Here is a 19,147-nt window from a genome sequence, read left to right as displayed (position 1 = left end):
CCTAGATGTGCAATTACTGAATTAAACAACGTTTTTAATTTTGCCACTATATGTTGCCAAAATATCTTTCAAAAAAACTAGGCCCAATGCATACTCCACTAGCAGTTTCAGAGATTGTCCCCTCACCACCTTTGGCAGCACAGTCAACTGTAAATCTGATAGGTTAAAAGAGTCTGTCATTTAATCTGCATTCCTTTGATTACTTATGAGAATAAAAATGTTTCTCATATGCTTCTTGGTCATTTGTATTTCCTCCTTATGAACTCTGATCACGTTCTTTGCCAGCAAAACTTTTCTTTCTATTGGCCGACAAACCTTCTGTGGAAAACCAGTTGAAATGGAATCACTTAAATATCAGCAACTGCAGCTCCCCCTGCTGACCGATAAATTACCACCACCATCAAGTGCCCAGTAAAAATAAAACGTGGGCTAGAACCATACGCTTGCCTGTCTTCTGGGCTGCTGCTACAAATACAAATTATACACGGTAATAAAAAAGAAAATACTGTGTATCTAAACTCATACTTAACAGAGCTGTGATGGAGAAGGCAAGGGAGACAAGTGTTTTATTTGTTTTATTTTTTTTTGTTTTTTTTTTTTTTTTTTGAGATGGAGTCTCGCTCTGTGGCCCAGGCTGGAGAGCAGTGGCGCGATCTCAGCTCACTGCAAGCTCTGCCTCCCGGGTTCACACCATTCTCCTGCCTCAGCCTCCCGAGTAGCTGGGACTACAGGCACCCAACACCACGCCCGGCTAATTTTTTTTTTTTTTTTTAGTAGAGACGGGGTTTCACCGTGTTAGCCAGGATGGTCTTGATCTCCTGACCTCGTGATGGGCCCGCCTCGGCCTCCCAAAGTGCTGGGATTACAGGCGTGAGCCACCATGCCCAGCCAAAACGTTTTCTAATGTGCAGGAACTAGGTGGGGTGCAGTGGCTCACACCTGTAATACCAGTACTTTGTGGAGGCCGAGGTGGGTGGATCACTTGAGGTCAGGAGTTCAAGACCAGCCTGGCCAACATGGTGAAACCCTGTCTCTACTAAAAATATAACAATCAGCCGGGTGTGGTGGCACGTGCCTGTAGTCCCAGATACTCAGAAGGCTGAGGAAGGAGGAATGCTTGAACCCGGGAGGTGGAGGTTGCAGTGAGCCAAGACTGTGCCACTGCACTCCAGCCTGGGCAACAGAGTGAGACTCCATCTAAAAAAAAAAAACTAATATGCAAGAACTAATGTCACAAACAATTCTAAAAATCAATTCCCTGCCAAATATACTACCTGGCATATATAAATATCACAGGCCTAAATATTCATTTCCCTATACTTTATGTGAAAACATTCTAAATTACCAAATGACACTGGGTGGTCAGCAAACTAGTTCTCTTTTTCCAAAAGCAAAAACAATAAAAACACTTCTGCCCTTTAGCATTCAAAGAAAGATTATTAAAAATCTTAATTCTTGGCAATCCTTATTCCAAAGTTGCTTGCACTTATCAGACTGGGACCAATAGATCCAAAGGGTAAGGCCAAGATTGGCAAATGCATGTGACTCTCAGCTTTTCCACTGATACCCTCCTAAAGACGCATGTCCCAAGTCCAGCAATACAGTCTTTAACACTCATTTACTAAGTGCTATCAAGAGCAAGCAGTGATGGCCGGGTATAGTGGCTCACGCCTGTAATCCCAACACTTTGGGAGGCTGAGGCGGGTGGATCACCTGAGGTCAGGAGTTTGCGACCAGCCTGACCAACATGGTGACACCCTGTCTCTACTAAAAATACAAAAATTAGCTGGGCGTGGTGGCATGCACCTGTAATCCCAGCTACTTGGGAGGCTGAGGCAGGAGAATCACTTCAACCTGGGAGGCGGAGGTTGCAGTGAGCCGAGATTGCGCCACTGCACTCCAGCCTGGACAACAAAGAGCGAAACTCCATCTCAAAAAAAAAAAAAAAAAACAAAAACAGCAAGCAGTGAGGATAAAAGACAAGAGCAAGTCCTCACTGTCAAAGAACCTAGAGACTAGCTGGGTTCAAAGTGGAGCAAACCAGCAATCAGTACAATAGAAGTGCTAGGTCTGCATATGCACACACACATGCACACACACTAACAGTTTCAGAGATTGTCCCCTTACCACCTTTGACAGCACAGTCAACTGCAAATCTGATAGGTAAAAAATAGTATGTCATTTAATCTGCATTCCTTTGATTACTTATCAGAATAAAAATGTTTCTCATATGCTTCTTGGTCATTTGTATTTCTTTATGAACTCTGATCACAAAGTGATAATACCTGGGTCCAGAGGAAGCACTCAGTGTCAGCTACTGTTATTACTATTATCACTACTGTTATTTTGTTTTAAGGCTAATCAAGTGAAGCAGTGGGAGTGGAGAAGGAACAAAGAAATCTGTAACTGGCTGTGATCAATTAATAGTAAACACCACTATACTTGGACCAGCCACTACTGTTATTAAAGACTAGGGGGAGTAAGTTTCCAGAACAGGGTAGAGTCCATCTTAAGCAGAGGTAACTGCTTGTGTGAAGACCCAGAGGCAAGGAACAACCGGGTACACAGAAGGAACTGGGCACAAGCAGTCTGTACTACTGCGTACAGGATGCTCAGGAAGAAGTGGAGAGATGATCTGGCAAAACATTTCAACTCTACCTTCAAAGCTAGGAGAGCCATGGTGGAAGAGGGATATGATCATATGCTTGAACATGCATTTTACAAGGATCATGTTGGCAGCGACTTGGAAGAGAGAAAGCAGTCAAGGAGAATGATTACAAGGCAACAGAAGGTCATGCAGCCAAAAGGGCGATGAAGGTCTGGACTCAAAAAGGAGAAGTAGGATGACTAGGAAAACATTATGAGCTAGGATCTCAAGAATGTGGTGACTAGAATGGCGCAAGAAGGAACCCAGAGGCCTCTCAAATCCCTGATTTGAGTAAAATGCCCATAGGATGGCCGGATGCAGTGGCTCACGCCTGTAATCCCAGCACTTTGGGAGGCCAAGGCCACAGGATCACTTGAGCTCAGGAGTTCAATATCAGCCTGGGCAACATGGCAAGACCCCATCTCTACTAAAAATATTAAAAAATAGCCAGCTGTGGTAGTGCGCACCTGTAGTCCCAGCTACTCGGGAAGCTGAGGTGGGAGGATTGCTTGAGCCCAGGGGTTAGGAGGCTGGAGGCTGCAGTGATCCAAGTGCCACCGCACTCCAGCCTGAATGACAAAGGGAGACCCTGTCTTTAAAAAAAAAAAAAAAAAAAAAAAGAGATATGTAGTACTCCTAACATTCAGTACCTCAGAATGTGATCTTAGAGACGGGATCTTCAGACCAGCTGCGGTGGCTCACACCTGCAATCTCAGCACTTTAAGAGGCCGAGGTGGGTGGATCACTTGAGGTCAGGAGTTCGAGACCAGCCTGGCCAATGTGGTGAAACCCCATCTCTACCAAAAACGTAAAAATTAGCTAGGCATGGTGGCGAGCACCTGTAACTCCAGCTACTTGGAAGGCTAAGGCAGAAGAATCACTTGAACCTAGGAGGAGGAGGTTGCAGTGAGCTGAGATCCCCCACTGCACTCCAGCCTGGGCAACAAAGAGAGACTCCGAAAAAAAAAAAAAAGAGATAGGATCTTCAAAGAGGTCATAAAGTTAAAATGAGGTCATCAGGGAGGACTCTAATCCCAATATGACTTGTCCTTATAAAAAAGGGGAAATTGTGGACACAAAGAAATACACACAGGGAGGCTGGGCACAGTGGCTCACGCCTGTAATCCCAGCACTTTGGGAGGCTGAGGTGGGCAGATCACTTAAGGTCAGGAGTTTGAGACCAGCCTGGGCAACAAGGTGCAGCCCTGTCTCTACAAAAAATACAAAATTTAGGCTGGGTGCTGTGGCTCATGCCTGTAATCCCAGCATTTTGGGAGGCCGAAGCAGGCAGATCACCTGAGGTCAGGAGTTCAAGACCGGCCTGGGCAACATGGTGAAACCCTGTTTCTACAAAAAATCCAAAAAATTACCTGGGCATGGTGACACGTGCCTGTAATCCCAGCTGCTTAGGAGGCTAAGGAAGGAGAATCACCTGAACCTGAGAGGCAGAGGTTGCAGTGAACTGATATTATGCCACTGCACTCCAGCCTGGGCAACAGAGCAAGACTCTGTCTAAAAAAACAAAAGAAATACACACAGGGAGAACTCTACATAAGGGCTGGAGTTATGCTGCCAACAGAAGCTAGAAGAGAGGCTTGAAACAGATCCTGTCCCAGTTGCTTCAGAGAAAGCATGCCTCTGCCCTTAGATTTCTAGCCTCCAGAACAGTGAGACAATAAATTTCTGTTATTTAAGCCACTCAGCGTATGTCACTCTGTGGCAGCAGCCTTAGCAAACAGATGTCATAAGAAAATTCGCAGCTCAGGTTTACTAAGTACCTACCAGGTGCTGTTCTAAACACTCTGCATCAATAAACTCATTTAATCCTTATAAAGTCCACTCTAGGATCTAGGTACTATCATTATACCCTTTTTACGGTGTGGACGCCGAGGTTCTAAGAGGTTAATGAGCTTACCCAATATCACATAGCCAGAGCCCTCTCTCTCACCACTAGGCTATGAGGAGCTATTATTAATAGTAATTACAATAAGAGCTGGCGTGGTGGCTCATGCCTGTAATCCCAGCACTTTGGGAGGCCAAGGCGGGTGGATCACCTGAGGCCAGGAGTTTGAGACCAGCCTGGCCAACATGGTGAAACCCCGTCTCTACTAAAAATAGAAAAATAAGCCGGGCATGCTGGCATGCGCCTGTAATCCCAGCTACTTGAGAGGCTGAGGCAGGAGAATTGCTTGAACTCGGGAGACGCAGGTTGCAGTGAGCCGAGATCGTGCCACTGAACTCCAGCCTGGGCGACACAGCAAGACTCCGTCTCAAAAAAAAAAAAAATTAGTAATTACGATAAGAACAGTAGTAGTTCACTGAGCCAAACACTGCCCTATGTCCTTTACAGATATAATACAAAAGTCCTCTGAAGTAAGTGTTATTATTTCCAGTATGAAGGAAGAACCTGAATCTCAGAGAGATTAAGAAAATCGCCCAAAGTCACACGGTTAAGAGTGCTGAGATTAGGCTGGGCACGGTGGCTCATGCCTGTAATCCCAGCACTTTGGGAGGCCGAGGCGGGTGGATCACCTGAGGTCAGGAGTTTAAGACCAGCCTGGCCAAGCTGGTGAAACCCCATGTCTACTAAAAATAAAAAAAAAAATTAGCTGGCCATGGTGACAGGCACCTGTAATCCCAGCTACTTGGGAGGCTGAGGCAGGAGAATCACTTGAACCCAGGAAGTTGAGGCTGCAGTGAGCCAAGATCACCTGGACAACAAAGCGAGACTCTGTATCATAAAAAAAAAAAAAAAAAGGAAGAATGCTGAGATTATATCTAATTGCTAACCTAAGGGGATATACAATGAAAACCTTTTTCACTAAAACTTTAAGAACAAGTTAATTTTTTTTTTTCTTTAATAAGACAAGAGACAAGGTCTGGCTCTATCACCCAGGCTGGACTGCAGGGGCGCAATCACAGTTCACTGCAACCTCCACCTCCCAGGCTCGAGCCATCCTCCCACCTCAGCCTCTCAAGTAGCTGCGACTACGGGTGCACACCACCATGCCTGGCTAATTTTCTTCTGTATTTTTAGTAGAGATGGGGTTTTGCCATGTTGCCCAGGCTGTTCTCAAACTCGTGTGCTCCAGCGATCTGCCTATTCAGCCTCCTAAAGTGCTAGGATTACAGGCGTGAGCCATCGTGCCTGGCCAAGTTAAATTTTTTAATGCCCGACTTTGCAGTTCAATACTAGAAATATACATCTATAAATTAAAAATTCTTGAAGATCCCAAGAGAACACATGTCCTAGATTATGGGCCCTTTTGCATGTGTATCCCCTCAACCACTGTTCAAGAACTATTCTCTCGGCTGGGCAAGGTGGCTCACGCCTGTAATCCCAGTACTTTGGGAGGCCAAGGTGGGCAGATCACAAGGTCAGGAGATCGAGACCATCCTGGCTGACACGGTGAAACCCCGTCTCTACTAAAAATGCAAAAAATTAGCCAGGTGTGGTGGCGTTTGCCTGTGGTCCCGGCTACTCGGGAGGCTGAGGCAGGAGAATGGCATGAACACAGGAGGCGCACTTTGCAGTGAGCCGAGATTGCGCCACTGCACTCCAGCCTAGGCGACAGAGCGAGACTCCGTCTCAAAAAAAAAAAAAAAAAACTATTCTCAGTTAGAACCCTTGCCATTTCTCTGACTTCCAGACACAGAAAGAGAAGAAAAGAAGGATTGAGATGCTGTTCTTTAAAATTTTTTTTTTTTTTGAGACGGAATCTCCCTCTGTCACCCAGGCTGGAGTGCAGTGGCGCGATCTCGGCTCACTGCAAGCTCCGCCTTCCGGGTTCACACCATTCTCCTGCCTCAGCCTCCCAAGTAGCTGGGACCATAGGCGCCTGCCACCATGCCCAGCTATTTTTTTGTATTTTTAGTAGAGACGGGGTTTCACCGTGTTAGCCAGGATGGTCTCGATCTCCTGACCTCGTGATCCGCCCACCTCGGCCTCCCAAAGTGCTGGGATTACAGGCGTGAGCCACTGCACCCGGCTAAAATTTTCAATTTTCTATTTAATTTTTAAAATCTGATACAAACATCAGAAAGTATAAAAAGATATAATGCAATGTGAAGTCTCCTTCCTACTCTGTCCTCTACCTGAACAATTCCTAGACCTAACAGGTAACCAATGCAACCATTTTCTTATTTATTCTTCTAAAGGTGTTGTTGTTGTTGTTGTTGTTGTTTGAGACACAGTCTCGCTCTGTCGGTCAGGCTGGAGTGCAGTGGCATGATCTTGGCTTACTGCAAGCTCCGTCTCCCGGGCTCAAGCAATTCTCCTGCCTCAGCCTCCTGAGTAGCTGGGATTACAGGTGTGTGCCACCACGCCCCAGCTAGTTTTTATATTTTCAGTAGAGGCGGGGTTTCACCATATTGGCCAGGCTGGTCTCAAACTCCTGACCTCAGGTAATCCACCCACCTTGGCCTCCCAAAGTCCTGGGATTACACATGTAAGCCACCGCGCCCAGCCCTGAAGATCTTTTTTTTTTTTTTTTTTTTTTTTTTGCATACATACACCAATGCAAATTATCTTTTTCTCCTGTTTTTTTTTTTCCAAAAAACACAAAGGTATCAAATCATACATACTGTTCTGTATCTTGCTTTCATCACTTAACTGTCTGCCTTGCAGATCTTTCTATATCATATTAAATTATGTTTTCTCTCGTTTTGCTTGTCAAGAACAGTTTTTACTTGATTTCACCATAGTTCAGTCTAGCACACAAGGCATCCAGCAGCCCTAAGAACTACCTGAGACAACTGATGATGGCTCTATGCTACACACTAAAGACCCTGTATCTTTTCTCTCCTCCTCATCTTCATTTCACTCTTTTCTCCAACTCACTCAATTCTCCTTCCTTTCCCTATTCCTCTCCCATCTCACCCACTCCTTAGCCCTAACCCTGACAACTAGACCCTAGTAACATCACTGACATTGCTTAGTCGTGGCTAGAAATATTCAGGCTTTAAAAAGGTACAGACTCCTAACATAGAGAAAAAGGGATAAATAATAATTTCCATGAGAACTTCTAATTAACGAGAGTGCCTTAAATTGAGGAGTTTTGGTTTGGAGTTATTCTTCCTTGTTACTTGCCTCCTCTGGCATTTTCATTTGTGAAGACTGAGTGAGTGTGACACTATTTTCTATATGCATGGAAACAAGCACATACTCAGTCTAACATTTAAGCAATGCCTGACAGAACGACAGAGTTCATTCTACAATAAGATAATTGGAAACAAAATATAAGAGCTATATAAAATAAACATTTGGGCTCCAAAATATGCACTTTAATTAACCTATCATTTCTTTTTACTTAAATTAAGTAGCTCCAATCTGAAACTACATCTTAGAAATGTTTTAAGGATATTCACCAATGAAAAAGAGAATAAAGATCCCTCTCCCCGCTTTTATTTTCCAGCCCACAAACTCAATGCTATCCTCCCCGTAGAAAGGACCTTTTTTTCTGACCAGACGAACGCTGTAATTTTTAAGGTTTCTTAGTAATAAAAATAGGAAGAAAATATTACCCCCAAAAATTGGTTTACACTTAGAAGATGTTTCCCACTGAGCAAAGGATTGGTAAGGAACATAAAATTAAGGCAGCCACCTAACTGCATTCTTAAGTAGTAACAGGTGGTAACTCACAGTATGGAGCTGATTTCCTTTCTCTATTCCTGCCATGCCAGAGACCTCTAGTAGAACTTCTGAGGTTACTGTATTACAACCCAGGTTCAGAGAGATTTAGAGGTAAAACCTTAAACACTGGAAATATCTTTAAAAGTAGGGCTTTGTGTACCAAATACATTCGTTAAAACCTAGGAAACTATAAAATCAAATCCAATATATTGATCTCAATCCCCTTGCCTGCTTCCTAAAGAGGACAGAGGCCACCAACACTGGTGCTCAACACTTGCTAAGTCGAAACACTCTTACACAGGTCCTCCGATTCTTAACGGGTTCAGAACTTCTGGTTGCATTCCCCACGCAACCCCTCCAACTCTACAGGGAGAATGCTGGAAAAATTGTGTCACTTTGGCTTCCTGTATATTAATATAAGCACTCTTATCCAGCAATAGCAGCTGAAACATAAATGAAGATGAGAACTCAGTCTACATGACCTAAGATTTCCCACAAGTCCAGATATTTAGGTTACACACACTGCATTATTGCCTGATTTCTCCTCTGCATCAATCTGGAAGTCCACAGAGCAGATTAGCACACAATAGTCTTAACTAAGCTAGTATCCAACTCTGAAGAAAGGCGAGCTGGTGGAGGGTTTCCAAGACTCCTTATCCTCTGTCCTTCCTCCCATCCCCTCCTTACGTCTTTTCTGTTTGTTTTTATTTTTTTAATGTATTTTTAGTCACAAGAAAATCAAAGAAGCCACCTACTTAAGTCTTAAGCTCTGCCCTTTGCTTAGTCCTAATGGAGAGTTCTTTGGCCATCTATGTACAAGAGATTAGAGGAGCCAAAGAGACTGGAGAACCGCATCAATGGGAGCTTTTTCATCTAAAGGTCATCTGTCCACACTGTCCAAATGAGGTTTACCCTGTGAAATAAAACTTGGTGTAAGTACTACCTGCTGAGAAAAATAGTATGAAATGTCACACAAAGGACTGGGGTGCAGCAGGAGGACTCTGAAAGAGTCATACATGTAAACCAGCAGGTCTTAGAATGGCCTAATATACTATATGAAGTTTCAGAGTAAACAAATGGTTAATGACACATCTTTTGTAACACATGAATCAGCTACTGATTTGCAAGAGTGGGACACACCCTAGTACCTATGACTCTAAAGTACCTGTTTGAAAAGTGGACCTAGATGTTTGAATTGCCAACCCATCCTAAGATTGGAACATAATTTTACAACTATGTAAGTTGCCATAATTTAAAGTTAAAAAGATCACTGCCTTTCATTATAATGGAAGTTAATTTGAGAACTTCATTAAAACGTTCACACCGATAATCAAAGAACAGTAGCAATACAAAGTAAGATATAGCCAATCAATCCTAGGAAGCAAACACAAGAGGCAAGAGAAATGGCAGGTAAAGGAAGTGAAGAATAGCAAATTCAAAAATTACAATATTCCCAATTCTAAAGAAAAATGAATGAGGCTGGTAATGAAAAAATAACACATCTTACCTTAAGAGGCATCCAAGTAGCATTCATAGTGTCAGGATATAAAGACAATACTCAGAAATGAGCAAGAAGTCTTAGTAATTCCCTCGGTTACCAAGTATAAGCAGGTAGGAAAACCTTTTGTTTCGAAAAGGTATCTGAAAGAGAGGATTTTCATTTAGACTAAAAAATAATCAAGACAATGCAAATAGTTTAAGCTACCTGGGCAGGGATTTTGAAGTACTATTTGCCTCATCGCACTAAAAAAGTATAGAAAATACAGTCCCCTTTAGAAAAGGGCAAATGTGTGTCTCCATATATATGTATAGAAACATACTTTACATAAAAAGAGAAATAAATATGTAACACGTATTTTAGATAATGTAAAATTGCTTATCAAACAATTAGCCAAAATCCCAGAGAGAATAAAGTAATTTTCCAGGGTACTTCATAAACACTAAACGTGATTTGTTAACTAACCGTCTAAAAAAAGACCCTGGCCACATTTAATTATATTTAGTAAAGTAAAACCTCTCTAATCATCCCGACTGTCCCAAGATTATGCTTAAGTTTCAGAGTCAATTCCACATGAAAAGTAAAACCTATTCTTGACTGAAGTACTAGAAACAAATAAAAGACCCTTCTTCCGCAGAGATCGTTCAAAGCAGACGGAGCAACTTAATTTTGAGGGTGGGAGGGAGGTAAATTTGCCTGGAGGCAGGAGGATGGACTAAATGACCTCTGGTAGGATCCTCGTTCAAGTCCTGGGCCTGTATACAATTCCAGCTTAACCAGTTACTGCTTCGCTTAAAATGGAGGCTTGCCCGCGTAGGGACAAAAATAACAGCACCCACTTCGTTAAAAATAAATGTCGAAAAGTACCCCGTTTTAAATAAAAATAAAAAATAAACACCTCAGGAGTGGATGTGTTCTTGCTATGCGTTTGTCACTGAGGCTTCGAAGACTTGGCATCACTTTCCTTACCGCTCACCGGATTTTGGGGGAGGAGCGGGGGGCGGCAGTTTGACTCTTGACCCAAGTCTCAGGCGGGCTTCAGAGCCCCACAGGGGCCCCCAACTCCAGAGCCAGAGACAGCGGAGAGGCGAGAGCCCGAGATCGCACCTCCCCCTACCGCGGACCCCAGTCCCAAACCTACCCCTCACCTCCCCGCAGTGGGGCGCCTCCTTCTGCCCCATTCCCATTGTTAGGGAGGGGAGAGCGCGGGGTGGGCTCAGGGCAGAGGCGCCCGTGGCCGTTGCCCGGCTCGCTTCAGGAGGGGCGGCCCGCGGGATGCGGCTTCCCTTCCTCTCCGCGTCGGTCCGTCCCACCTCGGCTCGGCCTGGCGCCCCGAGCTCCGCTCCGCGCCCCCGGCCGCGGCCCCGGCCCGCCCCCCGGGCAACCAGGCCCCCAGACCACTCGGCCGGCAGCCCGCGGCCCAGGCCTACGAGTGGGCGCTGGGCGGGGGTCCCCGTGCCCCACACACGCGTCCCCTCTCCCCCAGCCCCGCCGCTTCCAGGGCCCTCGGCGGCGCCCGCTCCCCGGGCCCCGCGGCCACCCGCCTCCCAGCCGGGCCGCTCCCTCGAGCTCGTCGGGTCGGGGACGCCACCTCTACCTCACCATCACCCTTGCCCACTCCTGCCCCCACCCCCAGGGGCACCAGTGCCAAAGGCAGCTCCCCCAGCCCCGGACCTACCTGCACGGTTCAACCAAGCCTAGAAGTGGGGGCGGGGAATCTTCCGCCCTCCTATGGCGCTCATTGGCTCTTCAGGGGCATATCGTGAGCGCCATTGGCTGAGCGATGGTGTCCGTCAGAGCGATGGGGCGGGACAGAAGGGGGAGAGGGATGCTGGTGCCTTGGCGTCTCTGTCTCTGTGTATCTCGCTGTCTCTGTCTCTGTCTCGGCCCTTGGAAACGAGAGGCTTTTGGATGAGAGGACTAGAAGGGGGCCTAAGGTGGGAGGAATAGGAATAGGAATCCTGACAGAGCGTCACGCCAGTTGGCCACTCTGAACCCCCTACCTAAGTCGCCTTTAGGTTCTCTTCTCCATCACCCCCAACCCCTGCCCCTCACCCCTCGAGGTTCCTTCATCCAGGAAGCGACGTGATGAAAACTCCAGGCCGGAAGGCCATAGGGAGAGATGTTATATATGTATATAAGATATACATATATAAATATTTATGTATAAACTCAACCAGGTATCAGTTCACTAGGGCCTGGAAAGGAAAGGGCACACATCTCACAGACAGGGAAGGACTTGGGATAGAGCTGGTAGAAGAAGGAATCAAAATCACTCTAAGAGCTGGCAACAGTGGTTACCTCCTGGGAGAGGAACTGAGTGCCTAGGGAACCGGTGGGCGGAAGACTTACACATCTCGGCATATCCTTTGTATCCATTGATTTTTGCACCATTCATCAAGATTCCAATTTAAAGAAAATGATTTAAATGTTTAAATAAGGTCGCAAAACCAGGGGACAGACAAGATAATTGGGCAGGAAAATTGGTGCAACATGCAGATTTGGGGAGGAATCTTAGCTTTTAATATGTTCAGTTCCCGGTAACAGGGTTTTGTAAAACCCAGTGAAGGTGTCCCAGAGGCAGCTGAAGGTATGGAACCTGAGAGAGGGTAGACAATCAGGACTAGAGAAGATGCAGGGTCCTCTGCCTAAAGATAGTGATCTATGACATGCTAAAGGATAAACTCCCAAAGAAGGGTAATAAGACACCCACAGTAAAAGGTAGGAGGACGAAAAAGAAAGTCAGTGAAGTAAAAGAAACAATATTAAAGAGGCGTGAAAATTAAGGGAGCAAGGGTCTGTGGAAAATAGAATAATACAATTATGAGAGAGGCTGGGCACGGTGGCTCACGCCTGTAATCCCAGCACTTTGGGAGGCCAAGGCGGGTGGATCACCTGAGGTCAGGAGTTCGAGACCAGCCTGCGCAGCATGGTGAAACCCGATCTCTAATAGAAATGCAAAAAAAATTAGCCAAACGTGGTGGCGCGCCTCTGTAATCCCAGCTACTGGAAAGGCTGAGGTGAGAGAATTGCTTGAACCGGGAGGCGGAGGCTGCAGTGAACCAAGATCGCGCCACTGCACTCCAGCCTGGGCGACAGAGCGAGACCCTGTTTCAAAAAAAAAAAAAAACTATGAGAGCCTCATAGATCTTACCTCTTTAGGCTCTGGTAACCATGGGACAATAAGAATGAAAGCCAAGGCCGGGCACGGTGGCTCACGCCTGTAATCCCAGCATTTTGGGAGGCCAAGGCGGGCGGATCACGAGGTCAGGAGATCAAGACCATCCTGGCCAACATGGTGAAACCACAGGCATGGTGGCGCGTGCCTGTAATCCCAGCTGCTCGGGAGGCTGAGGCAGGAGAATTGCTTGAACCAGGGAGTCAGAGGTTCCAGTGAGCCGATATCACGCCACTGCACTCCAGCCTGGACAACAGAGTGAGACTCCGACTCAAAAAAAAAAAAAAAAAAAACCTTTATCAATTAAGAATCTTTTTTCTGAGTTTATTAATTCTATTTAAATCAACCCCAGAAAACACCTTCAACACAGCCTCTCATTTCATATCTGTAAAATGGGGCAAAAAAATAGTTCCTACCCCTTAGAGTTGTTGTGAAGATTAAATTAGTGAATACATATGATGGATTTTTTTTTCTTTTTTCTTTTTTTTGAGACAGAGTCTCGCTTTGTTGCCCAGGCTGGAGTGCAGTGGCACGATCTCGGCTCCCGAGTTCACGCCATTCTCCTGCCTCAGCCTCCCAAGTAGCTGGGACTATAGGCGCCTGCCATTGTGCCCGGCTAATTTTTTATATTTTTGGTAGATACGGGGTTTCACCATGTTAGCCAGGATGGTCTCGATCTCCTGACCTCGTGATCCGCCCGACTCGGCCTCCCGAAGTGCTGGGATTACAGGCCTGAGCCATGGCGCCTGGCCCGTATGATGGATTTTTTTAAGAGCCTGACTGGCTGGGTGAGGTGGCTCATGACTGTAATCGCAGCACTTTGAGAGGCTGAGGCAGGTGAATCACTTGAAGCCAGGAGTTCAAGACCAGCCTGGGCAACATGGCAAGACCTCGTCTCTACAAAAACACACACAAAAAAATTAGCTGGGCATGATGGCGCATGCCTGTAGTCCCAGCTACTCAGGAGACTGAGGTGAGGGTCACTTGAGCCTGGGAGGCAGAGGTTGCAGTAAGCCGAGATCTCACCACTGCATTTCAGCCTGTGTGACAGTATAAGAACCTGTCAAAACAAACAAACAAAAGACAAAACAAAACAACAACAACAACAAAAAACGCACGAAAAAAACCACATAAGCTCCTTGAGGGCAGAAACTGTCCCCTAGTCTTCTATATTTTATTTCACACAATGTACAGAAGACTAAATGAATAATTGTTAGCCGGTTTTTTTTTAAAGGCGATAAGATCAGTTACAATGTCTTTTTCCTCAGTCAATCACATAGGTATCGAAAATGACATTCCAAAGTAAGGACAGGAGTTTAATCCTAAACTACAGTATCTAAAGTAAATTTGAACTTTCCTTATTTTTAAAAAATTTTGGCCGGGCGCAGTGGCTCACACCTGTAATCCCAGCACTTTGGGAGGCTGAGGCGGGCAGATCACAAGGTCAAGAGATCGAGACCATATTTGCCAGCATGGTGAAACCCCATCTCCACTAAAAATACAAAAATTAGCTGGGCGTGGTGGTACGGACCTGTAGTCCTAGCTACTCGGGAGGCTGAGGCAGGAGAATCGCTTGAACCGGGGAGGCAGAGATTGCAGTGAGCCGAGATCACGCCACTCCAGACTGGCGACAGACTGTCTCAAAAAAAAAAAAAAAGAAAGAAAGAAAAAAGAAAAGAAAAAAATTCCATACATAGAATTCTGTGTGGCATTTTAGAGAAAATTATGGTGACTAGAGACACCAGGTGAATTTTTTTTTTTTTTTTTTTTTGATGACACAACCCCAGGAAATCCTGTGAACATGTGTCCCTTGACCAGGTGAATTTCAGGAGCTTGCACCAGTCCCAGGTTAGCTGGCACCAGGTTGGCCCTAGTTTGAGTGCCTTCCACATACCAAGTACTGTGCTGGAGAAGTAACATCAAAAAGGAAAATCAAATTTCATCTTCAACAAGTAATCACAATACACTGTGATGAGAGTTAGGGTGACGGAGGTTCAGGTTACCATGGGCTTATATTGGGAGAGCAAATTCTGTCTTCAAGTCTTTTTGTTTCAACGTAGCGTTTAGATCTTGTGGGCTGGGCATGGTGGGTGGCTCAAGCCTGAAATCCCAGCACTTTGGGAGGGTGAAGTGGGCAGACTGCTTGAGCCCAGGAGTTGCAGATTAGCCTGGCAACATGGCGAAAGCCCGTCTCTACAAAAAATACAAAAGTCAGCCAGGCATAGTGTTGCCTGCCTGTAGTTTCAGCTACTTGGGAGGCTGAGGTAGGAGGATAGCTTGACCCCAGGAGTTCAAGGCTGCAGTGAGCCGCCATCGAGCCACTTTACTTCAGCCTGGGCCACAGAATAAGACCCTGTCTGAAAAAAAAAAAAATCTTGTGATATAATAACAGCTTGTGCACTCTTCGATAGCTCAGCTGGTAGAGCAGAGGGCTGTAGACTGCATAGATAATAATAACAGTTTGTGTTTTTGAGTCAAAGATGATACCCCAGAATCATTATAAAAAATAATGCTTGATCCATTCACCTGTGCCTATGACTGTGAGCCACATTGTGACCAATCTGTGAGCAACATGGATGAGAATGCAGTTTGGGGCCATGGAACTCACTTAACAGGAAGTTCCAAGGCTGGGCGCGGTGGCTCACGCCTGTAATCCCAGCACTTTGGGAGGCCGAGGCGGGCGGATCACGAGGTCAGGATATCGAGACCATCCTGGCTAACATGGTGAAACCCCGTCTCTACTAAAAATACAAAAAATTAGCCGGGCGTGGTGGCGGGCGCCTGTTGTCCCAGCTACTCGGGAGGCTGAGCCAGGAGAATGGCGTGAACCCGGGAGGCAGAGCTTGCAGTGAGCTGAGACCATGCCACTGCACTCCAACCTGGGCGACAGAGCGAGACTCTGTCTCAAAAAAAAAAAAAAGCCAGAAGTTCCAACAGCAGTGGATTTACCATGTTGCAGCTGTAGGATCTTGGACAAATATTTAATGACCTCTGTCTCTCAGTTCTCTCAATAATAAAACATCCCTCCCAGAGTTGCTGTAAAGGTTAACATAGGGGGAGTCTTGCAAATAGTAGGTGCTAAGATCCTGTCTTGAAAAAAGAAAAAAAAAAAAAAATATATATATATATATATATGAAGAGATGAGATCTTAAATTGTACAGACTGTCCCCATACCCATTCATTTGCATTTCTTTTCCTTTACAATAATACATATCTATGATTTCCTTTCATTCCCACTGTCATCAATTTAGTTAGATTACTCGGCAGAGATCACCAGTGGGGCTAGAGTAAAATGAAAATAAATATACATTGACTCTAGGTATTCCTAAGTAATAGCACAGTTGACTGTGTTCTCCCTCATAAATCCTGGTAGCTGAATGTTGCCTGCTTTTAGCAGTTATGTTTCTGCTCATCTCACCCTCAATGTTCATTAAGAAAATAGTTATTGAACGGCCTGTAATAGATTACAGGCGTGAGCCACCGCACCCAGCCTCGGCTATCATATTTCTAATTTATAATAGTTTTTCTTGTTTTCTTATTGTTCATTTTTTATAGCATCCTGTTCTTATATTATGGATATATATCTTCAGGTCTCGCTGAAGAAATAAAGAGATGTATGTGTATATGTGTGTATGTATTATCTCTATTTTTATTTTTTGAGATGGAATCTTACTCTGTCGCCCAGGCTGGAGTGCAGTGGCGCTTTTGGGAGGCTGAGGTGGAAGGATCACTTAAGGCCAATATTTGGAGACCAGCCAGGGCAACATAACAAGACCCCCATCTCTACAAAAAATTAAAAATTAGCTGGCCATGGTGGTGAGTGCCTGTAGTCTCAGCTACTTGGGAGGCTGAGGCAGGAGGATTGCTTGAGCCCAGGAGGTTGAGGGGGAGGTGAGCCATGACTGAGCCACTGCACTCCAGCCTAGGTGACAGAGTGAGACCCCGTCTCTAAAAAAAAGAGAGAGAGAGAGAAATAAAATAGTTATTGAGCACCTACTGTATGTCAGGTCCAAGCCCCTAAAGATGTAAAGATGAATAAGGTGATGACCCTGCCTTCCAGTTTCCACAGAGGTGGGGAACATGGATAAAAGTAGACAAAGCCATGGGATGAGGGCAGAGAATAGCATGTGCAAATTATAGAAGGTGAGGGATAATATACCACTTTCCAGAAACTGATGGTTCAATGAGGCTAAAGCATGGAGTTCAAGAAAGGAAACCAGATGAGATTAACTGCAATGTGGTTCTCAAACTTAAATGTGCATAAAAACTGGCCTTGTTGGCTGGGCGCAGTGACTCACACCAGTTATCCAAGCACTTTGGGAGGCCAAGGCGGGCAGATCACTTGAGGTCAGGAGTTCGAAACTAGCCTGGCCAATGTGGCAAAACCCCATTTCTACTAAAAATGCAAAAATTAGCTGGGTGTGGTGGTGCACACCTATAGTCCCAGCTGCTCAGGAGGTTGAGGCAGGAGAATCACTTGAACCTGGGAGGTGGAGATTGAGTAAGCCAAGATCAAGCCACTGCACTCCAGCCTGGGTGACACAGCGAGACTCTGTCTCCAAAAAACAAACAAACAAACGAACAAAAAACTGGCCTTGTTTACATAGTCTCGCAAGCTCCAAGCCTAGAGATCTTGATGTAGCAGGTCAGAGTGCTGCTGCTCAGAGGGCTACACTCTGAGAACCACTGATGGAGAAGAAGGGTGGGGTCAACTTGCAGAGCTGTGCTGGGAGGTGTGTGCTGCAGCCTTGAGAGGGTGAAGAACCTTTAAGGGGCTTTAAGCCTGCAAGAGATGTGGTCACATTTACATTTTAGAAAAATTACCCTGTGTGCATTATGAAAAATGGAACAGAGAGGGCAAGACTGGAGTCAGGGAGAGCAGTTTGGAGGCTGCTGCAAAAACCCAGGCAAGAAATCATAAAGACCTGAAATAAAACAATGCCAGTGGGGAACGGGGAGGAGAGGCCAAATCCAAGGGGTATTTAGGAGCCAGAATTGAGAGGGTGTGATGAGTGTTGATGGGATACAGGACAGGATCCTGAGATGGCTTGCAGGTCTTCAGCTTTGAGTGACCCATGGAAGCGAAGGAAGATGGGAAGGAGGGTGCCTATCACACCGAGAGAATCAAGATTTGAGAGGCAAGTGTAGCTTTTGACATTTTGCTTTTGAAATGTCTATGGGACATCAGAAATAATCTCAAAAGACCACAAGTCAGGCAGGGCACGGTGGCTCACGCTTGTAATTCCAGCACTTTGGGAGGCCGAGGTGGGCAGATCATGAAGTCAGGAGCTTGAGACCAGCCTGGCCAACATGGTGAAACCCTATCTCTACTAAAAATTCAAAAATTAGCCAGGCACGGTGGCGGGCACCTGTAATCCCAGCTACTTGGGAGGCTGAGGCAGGAGAATCACTTGAACCTGGGAGGCGAAGGTTGCAATGAGCGGGGATCGAGCCATTGCACTCCAGCCTGGGCAACAAGAGTAAAACTCTGCCTAAAAAAAAAAGACCACGAGTCACTGGTTAACAGCCTGAGCAGCAGAAATCTCACAGATCTGAGTCTGAATCCTATCTAGCCTGGCTCTGAAACTCACAATCTGGAGCTGGGGCTTGGTGCAGTGGCTCAGGCCTGTAATCCCAGCACCGTGGGAGGCTGAGGCAGGTTGATTGCTTGAGGCCAGGAGTTTGAGAGCAGCCTGGCCAACATGGTGAAACCCCATCTCTACTAAAAATACAGTTAGCCAGGCATGATGGTGTGCACCTGTAATCCCAGCTACTTGGGGGGCTGAGGCACGACAATCGCTGGAGCCCAGGAGGCAGAGGTTGCAGTGAGCCGAGACTGTACCACTGCACTCCAGCCTGGGCAACACAGCAACACTGTCTAAAAAAATAATAATAATAAATAAAATAAAATAAAATTTAAAAAATGCTGGGCGCGGTGGCTCACGTCTGTAATCCCACTTTTAGAGGCTGAGGTGGGAGGATCACCTGAAGCCAGGAGCTCAAGACCAGCCTGGCCAACATAGTGAAACCCGCCATCCCCTCCCTGCCATGCCCCATCTCCCTCAACACTCCCCTCACCCTGTCTCTACTAAAAATACAAAAATTAGCCGGGTGTGGTGGCACACACCTATAATGTCAGCTACATGGGAGGCTGAGGTATGAGAATTGCTTGAACTCGGAAGGTGGAGGTT

At 45.8% G+C, this 19,147-nt stretch overlaps 1 protein-coding gene across 11 annotated transcripts in view; it reads right to left on the bottom strand.

Annotated features, from left to right (window-relative positions):
* Positions 1–11,504, bottom strand: part of KANSL1 (KAT8 regulatory NSL complex subunit 1) — a 197,017-nt gene extending 185,513 nt beyond the window's left edge. For 5 of the 11 annotated variants that reach the window (XM_063656802.1, XM_054458825.2, XM_054458839.2 and 2 more), the window contains exons 1-2: positions 11,456–11,500; positions 9,787–9,920 (exon numbers count right to left, since the gene is read on the bottom strand). The gene's annotated coding sequence lies outside the window, so the exon portion shown is untranslated. Of the gene's footprint in view, positions 1–9,786; positions 9,921–10,675; positions 11,037–11,455 lie in introns of those variants that run through there. The other 6 variants (XM_054458820.2, XM_054458836.2, XM_054458814.2 and 3 more) reach the window with 4 other exon arrangements.
* Between the last annotated feature and the right edge of the window lie 7,643 nt (positions 11,505–19,147).

This window comes from Pongo pygmaeus, chromosome 19, assembly GCF_028885625.2.
Source record: "Pongo pygmaeus isolate AG05252 chromosome 19, NHGRI_mPonPyg2-v2.0_pri, whole genome shotgun sequence".
Classification (NCBI taxonomy): Eukaryota; Metazoa; Chordata; class Mammalia; order Primates; family Hominidae; genus Pongo; species Pongo pygmaeus.
The sequence above is the reverse complement of the archived record's forward strand: the minus strand, read 5'-3'. Positions and strand labels throughout refer to the sequence as shown.